This window comes from Spodoptera frugiperda, chromosome 27 (genome assembly GCF_023101765.2).
Source record: "Spodoptera frugiperda isolate SF20-4 chromosome 27, AGI-APGP_CSIRO_Sfru_2.0, whole genome shotgun sequence".
NCBI classification, from domain to species: domain Eukaryota; kingdom Metazoa; phylum Arthropoda; class Insecta; order Lepidoptera; family Noctuidae; genus Spodoptera; species Spodoptera frugiperda.
Genome location: NC_064238.1, coordinates 1,531,075 through 1,548,174, shown reverse-complemented (window position 1 = coordinate 1,548,174; position 17,100 = coordinate 1,531,075). Strand labels below are relative to the sequence as shown.

Here is a 17,100-nt window from a genome sequence, read left to right as displayed (position 1 = left end):
CTGGTGGGGTTGTGTGAGTAAACATCAATGATAATAGAATGATAGAAAAATGTATTTGAAAAAAGGTGTAGAATGGAAGGTGTACAGTTTTCTATTGTGGTTAGTAGAGTATAGAAGTTTTAGTTTTAAAACTGTAACAAAAGTACGGAAATTCAATTCTAATACTGTTAGAAAATACTAGGAATCTCAGTTATCATATTTCTGTTTTATATTTATTTGCAACCGAGAGTTTGCAAATATTGAACATTTTTTGAAAACGAATTGAATGAACACCTTTCTTGTGGAACGAAATGTTTCGAATCAATTCCATTTCTTTTTTCGAAACACCTGTTATAATAAACACATTTTTAAATTTTTTTTAGATTTAGAATGTAGTATCGTATCAGCAGTTTATCACAGTCAGAGACTAATAATAGAGATACTTTATTTTGTTTTTGAAACGTTACCCCACACATCACACCCAGACAAAGAGTTGTGGCACCCGTGACACAGAAGCATAGTCTATAATAGTAGAAAAAAAAATATTAATAAAGAAATCACAGATTCTTTTGAAAAGTAAACTAAGTATGACATTGTGTTACAAATCCTATAGTTAAGTGGTATGTGTTTGTAACATCTCAACATTGCATGTTTTACAGTGAAATTATAAAAAAACCTTGACACAAAAATGCCATAATTACAACGTGTAACTTAATTATAGTTATGTCAGTTGTATTTATGTAAAGAACCCTTTCTACTCTTGACGATAATTACATAGCTTTGATGTGTGTTTGAAACGTTTTACTTTATTTTACTGAAAACAAATCTTTTGAATTTTTCTACATGTGAATATATTTATGAAGGAACGGGGCTGATTCATAACCAGCAGCGTGTTAACCTGGACTGATATATTGATAAGGAAATTTTTAGAAGGAATGTTTTGAACACAGTACAAAACACACACATGACACAGTGCGATGAATTTAGACTAAACTTTGTACAGATTTGTTGAAAAAAATAAGTTTACTCTTAAACGAAGGAGTGCGAGAACCACGTATTGTTAAATATCTTTACAAAGTCTTTAAGGAGAACGAGAAGGTCTTAGAAATTTTATCTGACTTAAAAAAAAATTCAGGGTAAAACAAAACTGATAGCGGTTATCTTCTTCTAAGTCTGAAAAATGCTATGTTGAAGACCGCATCAAATTGAATACCTCATTTTTAAGTCGGTTTAAAAAAATTAGGGGGTAGAGAACATTGAAGTCAGCTCCTTTTTTATTGTTCTAATACTCTATTTTCTTAGGTAAAAATAATAATATCAACCAGTCACACTCACTAGTAAAACACAAACCAAATAAACCAAAGGTGACAGAATCACAAATCACTCAATCATAATGCCAATCATAATAGATAGATAATACACTATGTACCGATCCGACAGCACGCGTTAAATTGGAATGTCATTTCAAAATATTGTACGTAATATTCTAACTCGGAAACGCAATCAAATGCGGTCACATTGAACCAGTTATTTCATAGTCATCGAGTTAAATATTTTGTAGTCATGTTTAGATTTCAGCTTATTTACTGGAATATTAAGTTGATTAATTTTGAGATACTGTATGTTTGATTTTTAGATTAAAGTCAGTGTCAGGTAAATAAATTTCCGTCTAGCGTTTTTTTATGGTATAAGCCGGTAAACAATTAGATGGATCGCCTGATGGTGAGCAATCACCACCACCCATGGACACCTGAAATACCAGAGGCATTACGAGTGCATTGCCGGCCTTTTGGGGGTTAGGAATTTAAGGGTTGTTGGAGAATCGGGGATTGGGAAGATTTAGGAAGTGGAGTGATTGGGCCTCCGGTAACCTCACTTACATAACGAAACATAACTTAAGCGTTATTTCACGCCGGTTTTCTGTGACTGGTTCGGTTTAAATAGTAAGAAACTAACCTCTACTACTAGCACCTTTATTACTAAATGCTCTTAATAAAAATAATTGACCTTTAAGTTACATATATAATACTATAGTAGTGTCTTACATAAGGAAAAAACAAACTTAAACTGTACACAGCTCAAAATATCAAACCTTTTTTTTTTTTTTATTTATTATTATTTATTTATTTATTTATATAAAAGAAATACAGCATTATATTTATGACAATTTCCCACAAAACCGGTTTAGCGGTTTGACTGTGGGTGTTGCGCCGCATTGTTATACAAAGTTATTATTATCTATTCTATATAATTCTATATAAGTATTTATTTAGAATTATTATATAAGTATTTAATTAGAATTATTATATTTAATTCTATATAATTCTATATAAGTATTTATTTAAGTATTTATTTATTATTCTATATAAGTATAGTTAACATTAGCGACAATCATGAAACAAGGAATAAAATTAAACAGACATCTTTCTATCATCCTTTTTATCTTACAAACGTTAAAATGAGAAATAAATGAAGATGAGAAAAATCCCGTTTCACTTAAGCTAAAGATTAGTACGACAAAGTCCCTTGCAAGAAATAGTAAACCAACCGTAAAGTCCTTGACCCCTACTTTATATTGTTTTCTACAGCCTTTTGAGTGTAAATGAAAGTTCTACATAATACAGATAGCATTGAAGAATAGCTGTTTTCCCTTGAGAGTACTATATAATATATGTACATATGACTTATTGATAGTTATATTATAACACTTTCATATAAATTTTGTTAGACTCAGAATCACATGTTTGGCCTTACCCAAATACTACAGAATCTTTAATATCCCATCTTATGCTGCCTTGCTCGGTGTTTATTTAGAGTTGGTTAGTTAATAAGTAAAAATTCTGTCTTATTGACTTTAAAGGTTAATATTGTGTGATTTCATTTTCAAATTAAATGACGTTAAATTACGAGTTACCTTAATAACGAGCATGCATGAAAAGACTGATGATTGTTCATGAACCGAAAGAGGTATTAAATAATAATAATAATAACCGTTGCAATTGGCGTTCCATTGTCTCCCCATGGGAGACAGTCGTGAGGTTGTGTATGTATGTACGAGTATGTATTCATTTCACATTTCTCGAATAACACCTTAGTATCGATCTTAGAGCTGGTTACGTTAAAGAAATGAAACTGCCTTGTCACAAAATTAATGAAAACAATAAAACCTGGGTACCTTTTAGTTTACCCAAGGCCGTTGAAGCGAAAACTTAACACCTGAGCCCTGGACTGTACGAGTCAGCTTAAAAAATAAAAAATCAGGCGCCATTTTACAAGCCCTAAGGGTAACAAGAGAAATCTGACTGTTAACAATGGAGAAATTTCAGATTTTTATTCGAAAAGTTCATAGAATTGCGCGGGTTTTATGCGGGAGGTAGAAATCTGTAGATACTATATTGATATTTACTAGTTGATATATATAAAAAAATCACATTTGACTACATACATAAAAGTATACTTAATTGTATTTGTATTGAACAAGGCCTATGTTCAGTAATTAACGTGGTTTGGTAATAACAATAATCTTTCCATGCCAGTTTTGGCTACGGCAACCATTTCTTGACTATTAGCGTCTATTATGGGCATTCAAGTGACTGGAAAATCCATCTTTGTTTATAAATATTCTGCCTTGGGTGATAATTATAACGATGACAAATAATTATAATGGTGAGAAAACTTCGATTATTTGAAGGCCCTGTCCCAAACAATAAATATCGATTTTCTATATTCATATCATATCTTTTGTGAGACACACTACTAAATTAATTATTATATTTTGCGGTTTACTCACGTAACTGTTTGATGAGCGACAGTCGCCGCGTCGTGTGTCGCGGAATGCTGCTCATGAATATAAGCCTCTAGTATGACTTTAAATTCGTCGAGTTTGTCGTAAAAATATAAAAGTCAAAATAATAAAATATTGAACTAAATATTTAGACGAAATAATACAATACAAGAAAAGTCACGGGGAACGCTAGTTAATAACAAATCAGTAATTTTCTTTAATTCCGTCTGTCAAATTTTTATCAAACGAATTTACGAATGCCAAAGTACTTTCTATGAAATGATAATAGAAGATTTTGTTCCGTGGAGATTTTATCCGAAATTCTATGTCTATTATTTGAACTAAAAAAGCTCTAAGATCATTTGGTCGTTAACTTTTTGTGAGGTCTAAAAGTGATTGGATTTTTTTGTTTGTTGTTTAAGTCTATCTTGTATCTTGTGACCGTAATGTTGTGAGCTGCTACAATAGGTACTGGATACTATGGCCAAATTAGATATAATGTACAGCTATCTGCCACACTCAGAGTGGCACATTAAATTAGTCCTAACGAATACACAACTAATTTTCATTAAATCCGTTAATGAACGATTCATCTTAGAGACATTTTTTAAGGGTTCATTAGTTAATGTCATCTTTAAGTATTCGTAGGGTGGGGTATCGCCAAATCATTGTATAGATTGCATATCGATAAACGTCAATCAAATGATTAAAAACGTTTATTTAAACACATTGAATGCATATAAAACAGTAATACAAGTTAAATTTCGTACATTTATCGATAGTTTTTAATAAAATACAAACCAAAACGGCTATTTTCGATCAAAGAAGATAAAGCAATCGGACTCTTTTTTTCCTGGTAACTGGAATCTCTTTGGCACTTGTCAGTATCAAAGTCTGTCATGTTTTATTATGACAGTAGTTTGTGTTGTTTACTTAAAATTAATAAATTATTTTCTTTGGTTCTTGCGCTTAAACCAATAATAATAAACCTATGTGCTATCCGTTATCACACCCTGGTAAGTTTCATTAAGTACATTCTGTACATCTAACAATACAATAACAACAAATAAAAGATGGTTATGTTTAAAACTTCTGTTCATGTTTTGTATTATTTTAGGAGTGTCTGCATATAAAATCACGCGACAGAGTGGTCAATTTCTCCGCCGATGAAAAGCTTTACTGGCACAACAGTGATTAAGAAGAGACTAATGTTGTAAAATCCAAAATAAAAGATGGCAAGTCGGTCCCCAAGAAACAAGTGGCATGGGAGTTTAATTGTAATGCTAATATACACATGGTAAGAAGGAATTATTATTATTGATACAGAATTATTTGTTTTGATAATTGTCATACCTAAGTATCTATAAACTTTCTGTTTTTTCAGCTTGATGATAAGAAAGCAGTCACACTTATAGCTCGGGCTACAGAAAGAGGAAAACAAATTTTATCTACAAAAAGGTTCACACAGTGTTGCATATGCACAGGACCCTATCATACATCACTTGCTCCCAGGGAAAGAGACAGCTTCATAGGGTGTGCCCAGTGCAGCGCTGTAAAACGGCACTGGCTAAACAACACTTCTATGGGATTGGCAGCCAAATTTATAATAAGATCAACAAAATCTGTTTCATACATTCTACTATCATCCGTGAGTGTAAGGAAAGGGTTGTCAGCTGAATAAAAACTCAGAGTTACGAGGACACTGAAGTGCTATTAATGACTTGACTAATTTCAACACACACAAAATAGGCAAGCTCGGTCTTCTTATATAAAATTGTTACATTAATTGCTCAATTTTGTAGATGATATTGAATTTGACTATGTACTTTCTGAATAAAATTTACTATAGTGTATAATGTAATCTTTCGCTTGGGTACCAGAGTTCATACAAATGTTTGTATTTGTGACTTTACATTTTGGAGTTATTAGAATATTTCAGAAGTTATATTTTTGTAGATCTCCATGTATTAATTTGAGTGCTTTGTAATTCAATAAACATATTTATTTATTATATATTATATTATTTATGAAGCTAAATTAGAATTAGAAGAAATGAAAAAATCTAAAAAGGATTGAAATAAATGTTTACAATTGATTATTTTATGGATTTTTATTTATTCAATAATTGATATTAACATAGAAACCTATCAACCAAAGAATGTTGTACCATAAAACACATTGTTGTTGGTGTTTTCTTTAATTAGTGCAATGGCAACATCATTTTGGATGTGAATACCAACACAGTTCATTGGCACCAAACCGTCTACCAATAATGCTATATTATGCAATGTTGCACATGCAAATACGATAGCCACAATTGTTTCCACCTTCATACCCATTCCCAGTCCTTTTTAAAGACAAGAAAATCTTCTTTTCCAAATACAAAAACATTTATCCACAGTACTTCTGGTTTTCATTTGGCTTCTGTTTAAAATTGGTGTTATATTAACACAATAACACTGATTTCGTTGGTTTCTTTAGATTAGGAGCCGGTAAAGGCAATTTTATAACACTATACGGATACTGGGGTGAATCTATAACGCTCATGGAATTCTCGAAAACCGCCACGATCCGACTTCTCTGTTCCTTCTGGCAAATTCCACAAAATCAATAAAGTCTACCAAATCAAACATCTTCGCTTAAAACAATGAAACTAGAAATTAAAATATGACCAATTTTGTGTAAACATATGTTCGACAAAGATGGCGGACGTCATAATCGACCATTAACTACCTTAAGTAAAGGTTTTGCCATACTTAACTTTAAATGTCATTTAAGCAAGATAAAGGACCATTAACTGTCTCTGAGAGTGAATTTTTTTAAAGTTTTACTAAGGAACGACTTAAGTAGCCATTAACTGACTCTGAGTGTGGCAGTATGTATTGTATATAATAGATAATGATCAATCCACCATGAGCAATCGTAGTGATTAATACCGATTATTTTTTCTTGTAAAAAAAGGTTTTTTTTTGTGTGGGATATTTATAAGCTGTGTGATTATGATGTCGATGAAGTATTTATGTAAATTATAAGGGATTAACCAAAAAGTAAGTCATATAGCGCGGAGAACCGACGGGCGCTGTAGCATAAGGGTCGGTAAGACCACGTACCGGCAAGCGCAGCGTATAACGTCCACCCACAAAATGGCCAGACGACCTGATGAGGGTTCTAAGAGCCGCTGGATGCATGTCGATTTCAACAGGCCTATCCAGAACTCATTGATGATAAACCAAACTGTTTAAGATTTTTTAAGACACTGATTAAAACATTATTAGGCTAAATATTACCTATTCTTTATACAAAGTACAGTTTCACAATAATAACTACATTAACTATACTATACAAATATCTCCGAAATTCTCCATAATTACTAAGAGTTTTAGTTGTAACTATAATTACACTACGATATATCGTAGAATCGAACAAACATGAATTTAAGCTGATATCATAGGAAGGAGATTAACATAAGCTGAGCCCGTAACAACTGATTACGTATTAGCCGCAACAATGGACAATCGGAAGTACACAATGACGTGCTGATCACCAAATCCATCAATGATTACTCCAATCATTCCTTATTTAACTACTCGTGTATGGTTGGCTACGGAACCTGGTTTGTGCATCATACAAAATTTGTCGGATACTGCTTATTGATCATGTCTGATGTAATTTTAAATAAACTATGTTATATTTAAAAGCTGGTACACTATAAATAGGGCGCTACTTTTAGTGTTCTGGTGGAAGTTTTTTTGAGGAGGGAAATCATTCCCTGACTTTTCCCGCCTTGGGCAAGGCGAGAGGAAGTTGCAGACTCTTAGTAACTAAAAATTAAGCCATTCCTACTCCTGTTTTTTGAGTCGCTGCCTCGTTAACCCGGTAGGCTATCCGCAGCAGTGTTCTGATGGATAAACTTAAGATAGTGAAGCATATGCGATGGTGTAAATGTTAACTGACTACAAATCATCGTCAATGTCTTACGATTACTAAAAAAAATCTTGAACAAGATTTTCTTTCAGATAGAACTGACTAATTACCACTCTCATAATAATATTGAATTCCAAAGATAATTCATGTTCTCCCCTTACAATCTGTATCCTACCACAGCCAAACAAAAACACACTTGAATAGAGCCTAACAATATTAATTACCTATTCACGTTGACCACGGGGTTCCAACACAGAGTGCACTAGATTCCGTAACAAGGCCGATGAAACTTTGTAGTGGGTCATCGCTCGTTAGCAACCGCACGACGACTAAGTTTACCTACACATGCCTCAACCAGTTAACCATATACGACGTACACATGTCTATTGTTTGTATACAAACGGGTTTGTTGTTGGGTAAAAAGCAATGGTTTAAATTACACTAATGTTATAAATGTGAATGCGTGTTTGTTTGGATGACTTCCGTAATCACGCTGAAACTACTGAGTTTATGATGAAATTTGGTTTACAGAATGAGCGACCGGCTAATTAATTTTAATGACATTGTTTAGAAAATAATTAGATGAGGACTTAAAAATGTTGTTGTAAAAAGGAAGCGTTAGTAATAAAATACAAAGATTTTAAGAACAAAAGAGATATGGTATCTGGTTCATGTTAGCTACTAACCAGGATCCATTGCTCTTTTTTTGAGGGGAAAAAATTATCCAATGACTTATTGCCTTGGGTAATGCCGATGGAGTGTTACCTCTTATTGGCCCCGAGCTAGGCCCCGGTATGCCAACCCGCTACGCTGTTTGTAGCTCGGGCAAACATAATAATAATATAAACTTTATTGTACACCTTTTACAATTCAGACAAATAAATATAAATAGATGTTCGCGTAAAACCTTGCGAGCTCGCTGAAGTGTACCAGCACATATTTACGTTAGTCGTAACTGCTGGACATAGGATCAGTAAAAATACTTTAACCTTACACAGTAGGGACCGCACCCGTAGCCTCACCACAACATTTTTCACGTCCATTTAGTTTAAAATATAAACAGCGTTACTTTTTCCACTAATAAAAGAGTAACAAATTAAAGCTAACACGTTACGAAGGTTTACAACAGTGTAGTGACGTCATAAAAGTGTGACATCATCATCGCTCGAGCTTACTTGGCGGGTCTTCTCGTAATTTCGTGACATAAACGGACAACTCGTAAAGAAGTTGTTGCGGAATACGCTAAGCGTAATAAAGATGCTGGTCGAAATGGTACGGAGCAAGCTCTTAAGAAAAATTAAAAAGAAAAAGGTTTTTAAACGCGCGAGTACATTGTTTTTGCTTTAATATTTCAATGTTGCCGAAGATGTTTATTTTTTCTTTTAAAAGTAGATTAGCGCGTTCGGTGTTTTGTGTTTGTTTTAAAATATAAATTAATCTGTGTTAAAAATTAGAAAGACGTGACGTCAATTTAGGGTAAATGTTAAACACACGATATATAAATCATTCTACTGTACTTATAGTTAACTGCGGCGATCAATTTCGTTTAAATAATAAAACGAAAAAAACCTCGTAAAATACAATAATTATAGTCATTACAGGCACTTAAAAGACTAACTGCTATAAAAGTCATACGTCCTTATGTGAAATGGAGGGCGGACACAGGTAATCGGTTTCTACGAAAGCAGCTACTTACAGGAATAACGAACTACATAACCTAAACATTTTGTAGGCGTAATCTACAAACATAAAGATCTTATTATTAACATTACACAGAAAATTAGATATTGTTATGTCTGGCACTAAAAATAAACTCTGGAGATATTTTGGCTACGTCGTAGCACATTTGCTACGAAAGTGTAGTAGGCTGCTACGCGCCATGATAATTATGAGAATGAGCGAAAATAGTACAACAAATAACATTCTTACTTGTATGAAGTTTAGAGGTTAACTTATTTAATTAAGAATATTAATAAACTAACAGGTGACTTTGTGTCTGTGTAAAAAAAACGACCATGAATGTCTTTTCTTTATAGTAACCTTTTACTAAATAACACATTTACTTACATTATTTAAAACATTATACCATACAAAAACTTGCCTACACGGCCATTATTTTCACCAAATGAAAGCTTAATTTAAATAGCAATTTATAGCTGCCTATAAAAATCCCCAATGACCTTCATATGTAATAAAGCAACCGTTCGCACAAAACTGTGCAGACTTTTATGTTTTAGCGGTTCGCTAATACGGAGCGCAATCAACCGTATATGTACGTACGTATTTACTAAAACAAATTGTAGTTGCCGCGATAATCGTCGGCAATAAACGTTATGTATGTGTGTGTCGTAAACTAAGGAGCTGTGTAGACGAGAGATTTTTATCGAACTGACTCGACTGTACTTTAAATACTTCGTGAGCTATTCGATACATTTTATGAGGGATCTACGTATATAGACAAAAATCTCAGTGAGTTGAGTCGATCAGGATAAAAGTTTCTAGTCTGCACATGCTCTAAATGTATCAGTTGACGACAAAAAGTATTATTGGGACCGACTGTGATAATATAATACATCTGTTGCTAAAGACAATAATACTGAGTAAAATGTAACAATTGTTTTATTTTGAATAGAGCGAGATAAATACCGGTACTGAAATAATAAAATACACGGAACTTGTTATAACATCTTATGTCTATAAGTAAACAACTTCGGAATGAAGAGCATGAACAAAAAGGTTTCCGAAACTCCAGGATTCCGGATCCAATATTTCTGCGAAGGACAACTCAGAGATGCCATATCCACTTTTCCAGTTATTTATTAGTCTCGTGTAAAAATAGTCAATCTGCTTTTTGTATCTAATATGTATAAGACAGAAATCCGGATTCTGAGTCGTTACTGAGTATTCTGAAATTGAAAAATTTAATACGTTTCGATGAACTACATAGGATTATAGAGAATAAAAGAGTGAGGGCTGTTTTTACGATCACATTGTTTTAAAAATGATATAATGAAAAGAAGATATATACATTATACATTAGGTACGTGTCAATAAAAAAGTCATTGAATTACATAATAGGTATATGAAAACCAGACTTATTTGTTTCATTTTTACATAAGAATATACGTCTTGTATATACAAATAGATTTCATTGAATTTGACCTTTAGTCGACACTCATTTTGAGTTAGGTCACGATGTTCGTATTTCTGATCCATCACATAATACATTCAGGAGACTGACACTGAATACCAAAATGTTGATACTCCATATTTTTCTTTCTTCATTCATTAATATAAGCGAGAGATGAGCTAATATATTGGCAAAATTCTATTTGCCATAGTTTCAAACGAGAAAAGCTGCCTAACATAACGCCAAAGAATTTTCGACTTTGACAAACGTGTACAAAGTTGCTTTTAGATTGCAGGGCTGTGTGTGAAACGTTGGCCATGCAAACACCTCTTGGTTTTCACGGTAGCGTCAAAATTCATTACCTGTTAAGTGTGGTGAATGACTTTATTACGTTTGGTCTATGGCGCCTTACGAAGTGGAAATTTAGTTACGCTTTCAAGGAAGATAATGTGAGGCATTTGTTGTGGGAACATAGAGTAAATATCTTGACGATATATTCTCTAGTTAATAAGGGTGTGTATAATTTACACGTACTTATGTCCTTTTAGTAATGAGAATGTTGAACATGCCTCGAATTGCTTTATTAACTTTCTTAAGAGCTTTGGAGGCTCGGATTTGTGTGTTTAGATTTTGAGATTCTTTGCTTAAAGTAATGACATCCTCGGTAGCCTACAAAGTGTAGGTAAACACTGGAATTTAGGTTCATTTCTTGAGTATATTTTAAAGTAGAATATTCTAAACCATTGCCAATTACAGTATCCATGACAAAAATACGTTAACAAGCTTCGAAGTAGCATTCTGTAGAAAATAAAGGAAAATATGAAACTATTCAAACGTCGTCTATTCAGGCATTTTATTTCTTTCACATTCCCCTGTATACGTTCCATTTATGTTTACATACATATGTACCGACATTATTCGGACCCTCAATGTTTTATGGCAAAAGAAAGTTATATTCTGGCTGTATAGAGGCACTTATCCGAGAACAGAAAGAATGAATAAAAATTGCGCCTATTTCTAGTCGTAAAAACGGCCATGTGGTATGTTATCTTTTTATTACTTTTTGGCTGGATACAAACCTATTGTATAGCAATGAGATGTTGTAAAAGAAGAAAGGATTTATGATACAAATGTTTTTCGGGGATGTAATAAGGAAATCTTTTGATGTGCGGGTTTTTTATGTCATCGTTCATTAGTTAAAGATCTTTAAAATAGAAGTCAGTGAAAGTAATCACTTCAATTGATTTAGTGGTTGATGTAAAAAAAAACGAAAATCCTACAATTTTATTTTAATGCGTGAATGAATGGTGGTCCTCTCTAATACCCCAAAATGAACCATTTATGAACACACCAATTTTAAACTTTATAATAATTCTAACATAAATATAATGTACCCAATATCCAGGAAACGTACAATCATACAATATAATAAATACCTTAAGTAATGGGCTCTAAAATACTTCGATCGTATAATACAAGAAGCAGTTACTTTGTAACTTTGCCTTAATTGAGTAAACTGTGTAAATCAAAGGCTTTCGAATTGGGGAAAGTCAGAAGTTTCGGTTTCCTTTGCGCGGTACATTAGGCAATACCTTAATATTGCTGTTATATAATAAATCATTACAATATTGGCAATTTACAAGGTAGATTCGGGTAAATAATTTCTTGTACTCAGAGCAATGACCTCTTTGTAAATAATTTAAAGTAAAATGTATTCAAATCTCAACGTCACAAGGAGTAAATTTCATTATCATACTTTAGAAATGAAAAGTAAAACTGGGAGTTTCAAAATTGAAAGAGTTTAGATGTTTGATCATTCTTACTCGTAAAGTGTGGTATGAAAATAATATAAGATTTTTCATTACTGTGATAAAAATATATTTAGGTACTGACGTAAGTATGTAGGTGTAATATAAGCTGATATTAAGTACATGTGACGAAAATAGATATTATAATAATATGATTATCAAAGAAAATTGAACGCTACTGAAACTAGAAAAAAATGGTTGTAATTTTTCTTTTTTACCTACTTATGTACAAGGGTGCTTTTCCACACAGAGATATACTGTGCTACGTTGCTGTGGATGCGTTTGGCTTCCACCAATCATAATCAATGTTACACATAGCTTAGCACTGGTGAAAACGAGCTCAGCTAAGTTATGTTTTTTTATATGGGAAGATGCGTGCTATCGATGCGTGGGATGGATATGTGCTATTGATAGCTTCCTTACTATCGATACATCGCATACTCGACTTGAGTATCTTCCTCGCATGGTCACATAGTTTCACAGCTTCATTATTACATATTCGTAGCATAGCTACTTAGCACATCTCTGGTGGAAAATCACCCTAATTGATAATGTTTACGTAAATTTACTGCGAAAAAAGTAAGTAAACATTTCAAATTTCCAATTCTGAAGACTGATAAATCCACCGAAAACTGGATTCGCTTCACCAAACCACAGTGGAGCCGAAATATTTTACGTGGCCAAAATCTTAAGAAGAAACATTACATATAATGAAAGAGCGATACAAAACTTTCTTATAGCCGTTTAAGAGAGTTCGGGCCTAATATACATCGTTACGGCTAATGTAGATTACAGGGCAAGTTATCGTATATACGTTAAACTTGTTACTTTTTTTCGCAGCGTTTTATGAGTTTAGTAATCCCGTGGGATTTTGTCCAGGCATTTTCGAATTTTAACCACTGTGCTTTTTATAATTCTCTTTTTGAATATAAAACATGGTGAGGTTCGATCCTATTATATCGGGACGGGGTTTAGGCAGCTTAGTACAATGTTTGGAAAACTGTTTTTGTGCTCCTAACGGTTTACCAGTAAAACCGATAAGCAGACATTGGTACATGCTTTTATCTAAATATTTGGGTTTCGAATGGTAATATCTATATTTTATTCACAAAGACAGATATTCTTTCGTTGATAGCAACGTAAAATTTTCAGTGTAAGGTTCTGGAATTAATCCAATCCTCAAAAAGTTTTATAATACTTAACTCAATGGTCAAAATAATGATAAACGTCAACTTATCTGCTTCGTCATGTCATGTATGTACTCCGTGATCGAATTTTTAGAAAATAAAATAAATGAATTCTTTTATTCCAGCTGAATCGACTTCCTTGAAATAGTACGTTGAAAGAATAATTCCTGAAAATTTTCATCAACCATTGGAAGAGCCAAAGGATCTTTATTCTTCTTACCAACTGCAGACCACGTCAGTACCTATAAAAAGAAAAATCAATTTATTAAAATTGCTTCAGATAAATTGGTTTCGTAAGAAATAATTTCGAATGTTAAATAAAAATTTAATTAAATTGACATTTAAAATATTTTCAATAAAAATATAAAAATTAAGTCACAGATGTTATTTATAGAATTAATTAATATTTCATAAAAGTCGATAACGTTTTGGTGGCCCGAAGATTTAAGACACCCGCTTCTTAAACATGAGTGTATGGACCAAACCTACCTACGGCAAAGTCACATTGTGACTTTTTCCGACTTAAAGAAAAATATCGTGAGAAAACCTTTGCTTATAATTTCTGATTATTTTGAAATCGCCAACCCGCATCGAGCAAACGTAGTAATTAATGCTCTCCGTGTTAGAAAAGGCCTTTGTTCAGAAGTAGCCACTTATGAGCTGATGATGTGTTGTGTGTGTGTGTAGTAAAAGGCAATCAAGCTTAATAAAAAAATGGATATCACTATGAAGAATTGAATCTAGTACTAAGAAAAGTACTAAAGCACGAGACTTTGGATTTAAATATCAGGTCAGACTAAAATATTACTAGTTCCTTTGTCAAAGGAAAGAGATCTGGTACTTTACAAATTATGACCCAAAAGAAAAAGTAGATGCACCATCTACAGTCTCCTACATCTTTGTTACCAAACTAACCCGATGTTTTGTTGTGTTCTATTTCTTCCTGGCAACAAACAAACGACTCTCACCCTTGTTACATTGTCTTACAGCTAACTTTTTCTGTGTCAAATACCGTTAAAATGTAACAGTATAGGTCGGTTGCCGCCCGACGGGACTTGTGCTAATGTTGAATTATTTATTTATGAGAAACTAAGGGAGGAACCCCGAGTTAAATTCTAAGACATAATTGAATTTCGAGAAAGTTCTAACCGTTCGAGTTTTGTGCGGTAGCGGATAGTACTAAATGGCTGTATTCAGTGTCGCTGTTCTACTTTGTGTTGAGCAAAAATGTGGTGGCAATAAATTTGGTGTCAATTTAAACTGTCTCCGTAATAAATACGTAGTGTTCTTTGTGGCCACGTAGTTAGGTTTCAAATTGAAATAATACGGCTACGTTTTGGAGCGTTGTTTTGAGCTAAAATCTAGATAGAAAAATGTAATTTCTTAAATAAAAATAAATAGAGACAGTTGAGTAAAGGTTACCTACTTTTTTCTTGAAATGAATGACGTAATTATCTCTCAATATCTTTAATAGGATCAAGGCTACCAGTTATGGGCAAGTCATTCTAACCAATCATGTTGGAGGTCTAATAGAAAATCTTGAAGTGCTAACCCTATTCCGTTAATCTTATAATCCAAGGAGACGACAATACCACACGACTGAAGAAAAGTTAGGTTTTTATTGTTTACGTGTAAATGACATTGCAAATTTCTTTTTTTTTAATCTTGCCCACACATACACGTACACATGACCCCTAACACCGAAACAAGAATATGTGGATACAACAAAGAGTTGCACCTTACGGGAATCCACCCACTACACGTTGCACGGCAGCCGGTTGCCCAGCCACCACACCAACCGTAAATAGATAAAGGTTGTATATTCAGAATTCACAATCCAATTCAGTCAATTCATTTTTTCATTTCATTCATTCAATTCAATCATTCAGTATGTCTTACAGAGAAAGAAAAAGACTATCATAGATTCGATACCACATTTACAACTCTATATAAAAAAATACTGAAATAATTAGCAGATCCACTTACGTAATCACAGTCTACCATCATCAAAGACAAGTTCAAGAATTCATGTCAAAAACAATCAATCTAATAAAGATATTTGAACAGAACCCCATCAAAACATTACAAAGAAATGGTGTATTTTTATCAGCAGCTTATCAGCGCCCTCCAGTTATAAGAGCGGAAGGAATTGGGTCATTATAGGGGTCGTGTGGATTTAGGCCATACTTGTTCACTAATGTTATATGGAAACTCAATACGTTATTGTTGAGAACTCAATGACTTTCAAATACCACTTCACCGACCGGACAGTGTCACTTGTGGTTAAGGACGCTGACGGCGCCTACGTAAAGGTGTTGAGTTAAAATTAAGCGAGACTTTTTTAGATTTTATTTTGTTTATAGCGTGGGAATTATTTTTATTATAACTTTCGTGAACTCGACTAGTTTCAAGCGACGCCGCGTCGTTTGTTGCGGATTGTTGCTCATGAATATGAGCCTCTAGCATGCCTTGAAACTAGTCGAGTTCCTCGTCAAACTTTCTAGTATATTGTTGGAAGGCGATATTCATAGGACATTCATACTTTAGTAAGTGGGTCATTCTTTATTTTGGATTAAATCGTAATCGTATGTGTATCAAAAAAAATCGTAATATTTTATTTCTTACGAAATATAGGAATGAAAAAAAAAGTAATTAAAGAATAAACAAAATACTTATAATGTAGGTACAACAGTTTAGTTTTTATATTCGGTTGCTACTCCCAAAACGAGCAGTAATAAGCAAATAATTCAAACAATAAATTAAAATAAATTTAATTTACAAAATCATTACTTATTCTGGACGCGTTATTTTCGGTACTAAAAAGTATTTCTAAAAACATTCAAGTTAACAGGCATTTGTAGTTTTCAATTAAAAGCTCTTTTACATAGTTGAAACTGTGCCAAATCGTATTAGTGTATCCGGTTCACGATAAGTGACTCCCACCAAATGTGTACAGAACACAATGAAAGCCATTCTAGAATGTCCCATTTTATTTTCTAGAGAGAAATAAAAGATTCTCAACTTCAAATTCAATCTTCAGATTTCCTTTATAATACACAAGAGTACACATGCGATTGACGATCCACAACCGCACTGTGGCTCGCTCTATTGACGCGATGGAAATAAAAACTAGAACATTTTGATTTGAGCGCTCTGGCTCAACAGAACTTTGATCGCTTAATCCAATTTAATTGGCATCAAAATGAAAACGTCAAATTGTAGACAATAAAATCGCAAGCAAACAATTCCGTCAATCAAGCAATAAGGCAATAAGGTTGAAAGGAGATT

General features: G+C 33.1%; 1 protein-coding gene and 1 long non-coding RNA gene across 6 annotated transcripts in view; one reads left to right on the top strand and one right to left on the bottom strand.

Moving 5' to 3' along the window:
* The window catches only part of LOC118282043 (nephrin), a 253,331-nt gene that overhangs the window by 98,484 nt on the left and 137,747 nt on the right, over positions 1–17,100 (bottom strand). The window lies entirely within an intron of this gene.
* LOC118281509 (uncharacterized) lies at positions 4,508–5,809 on the top strand. The gene is made up of 3 exons (XR_007707296.1): positions 4,508–4,779; positions 4,881–5,060; positions 5,148–5,809. It is a non-coding gene; the product is annotated as an uncharacterized LOC118281509 (long non-coding RNA).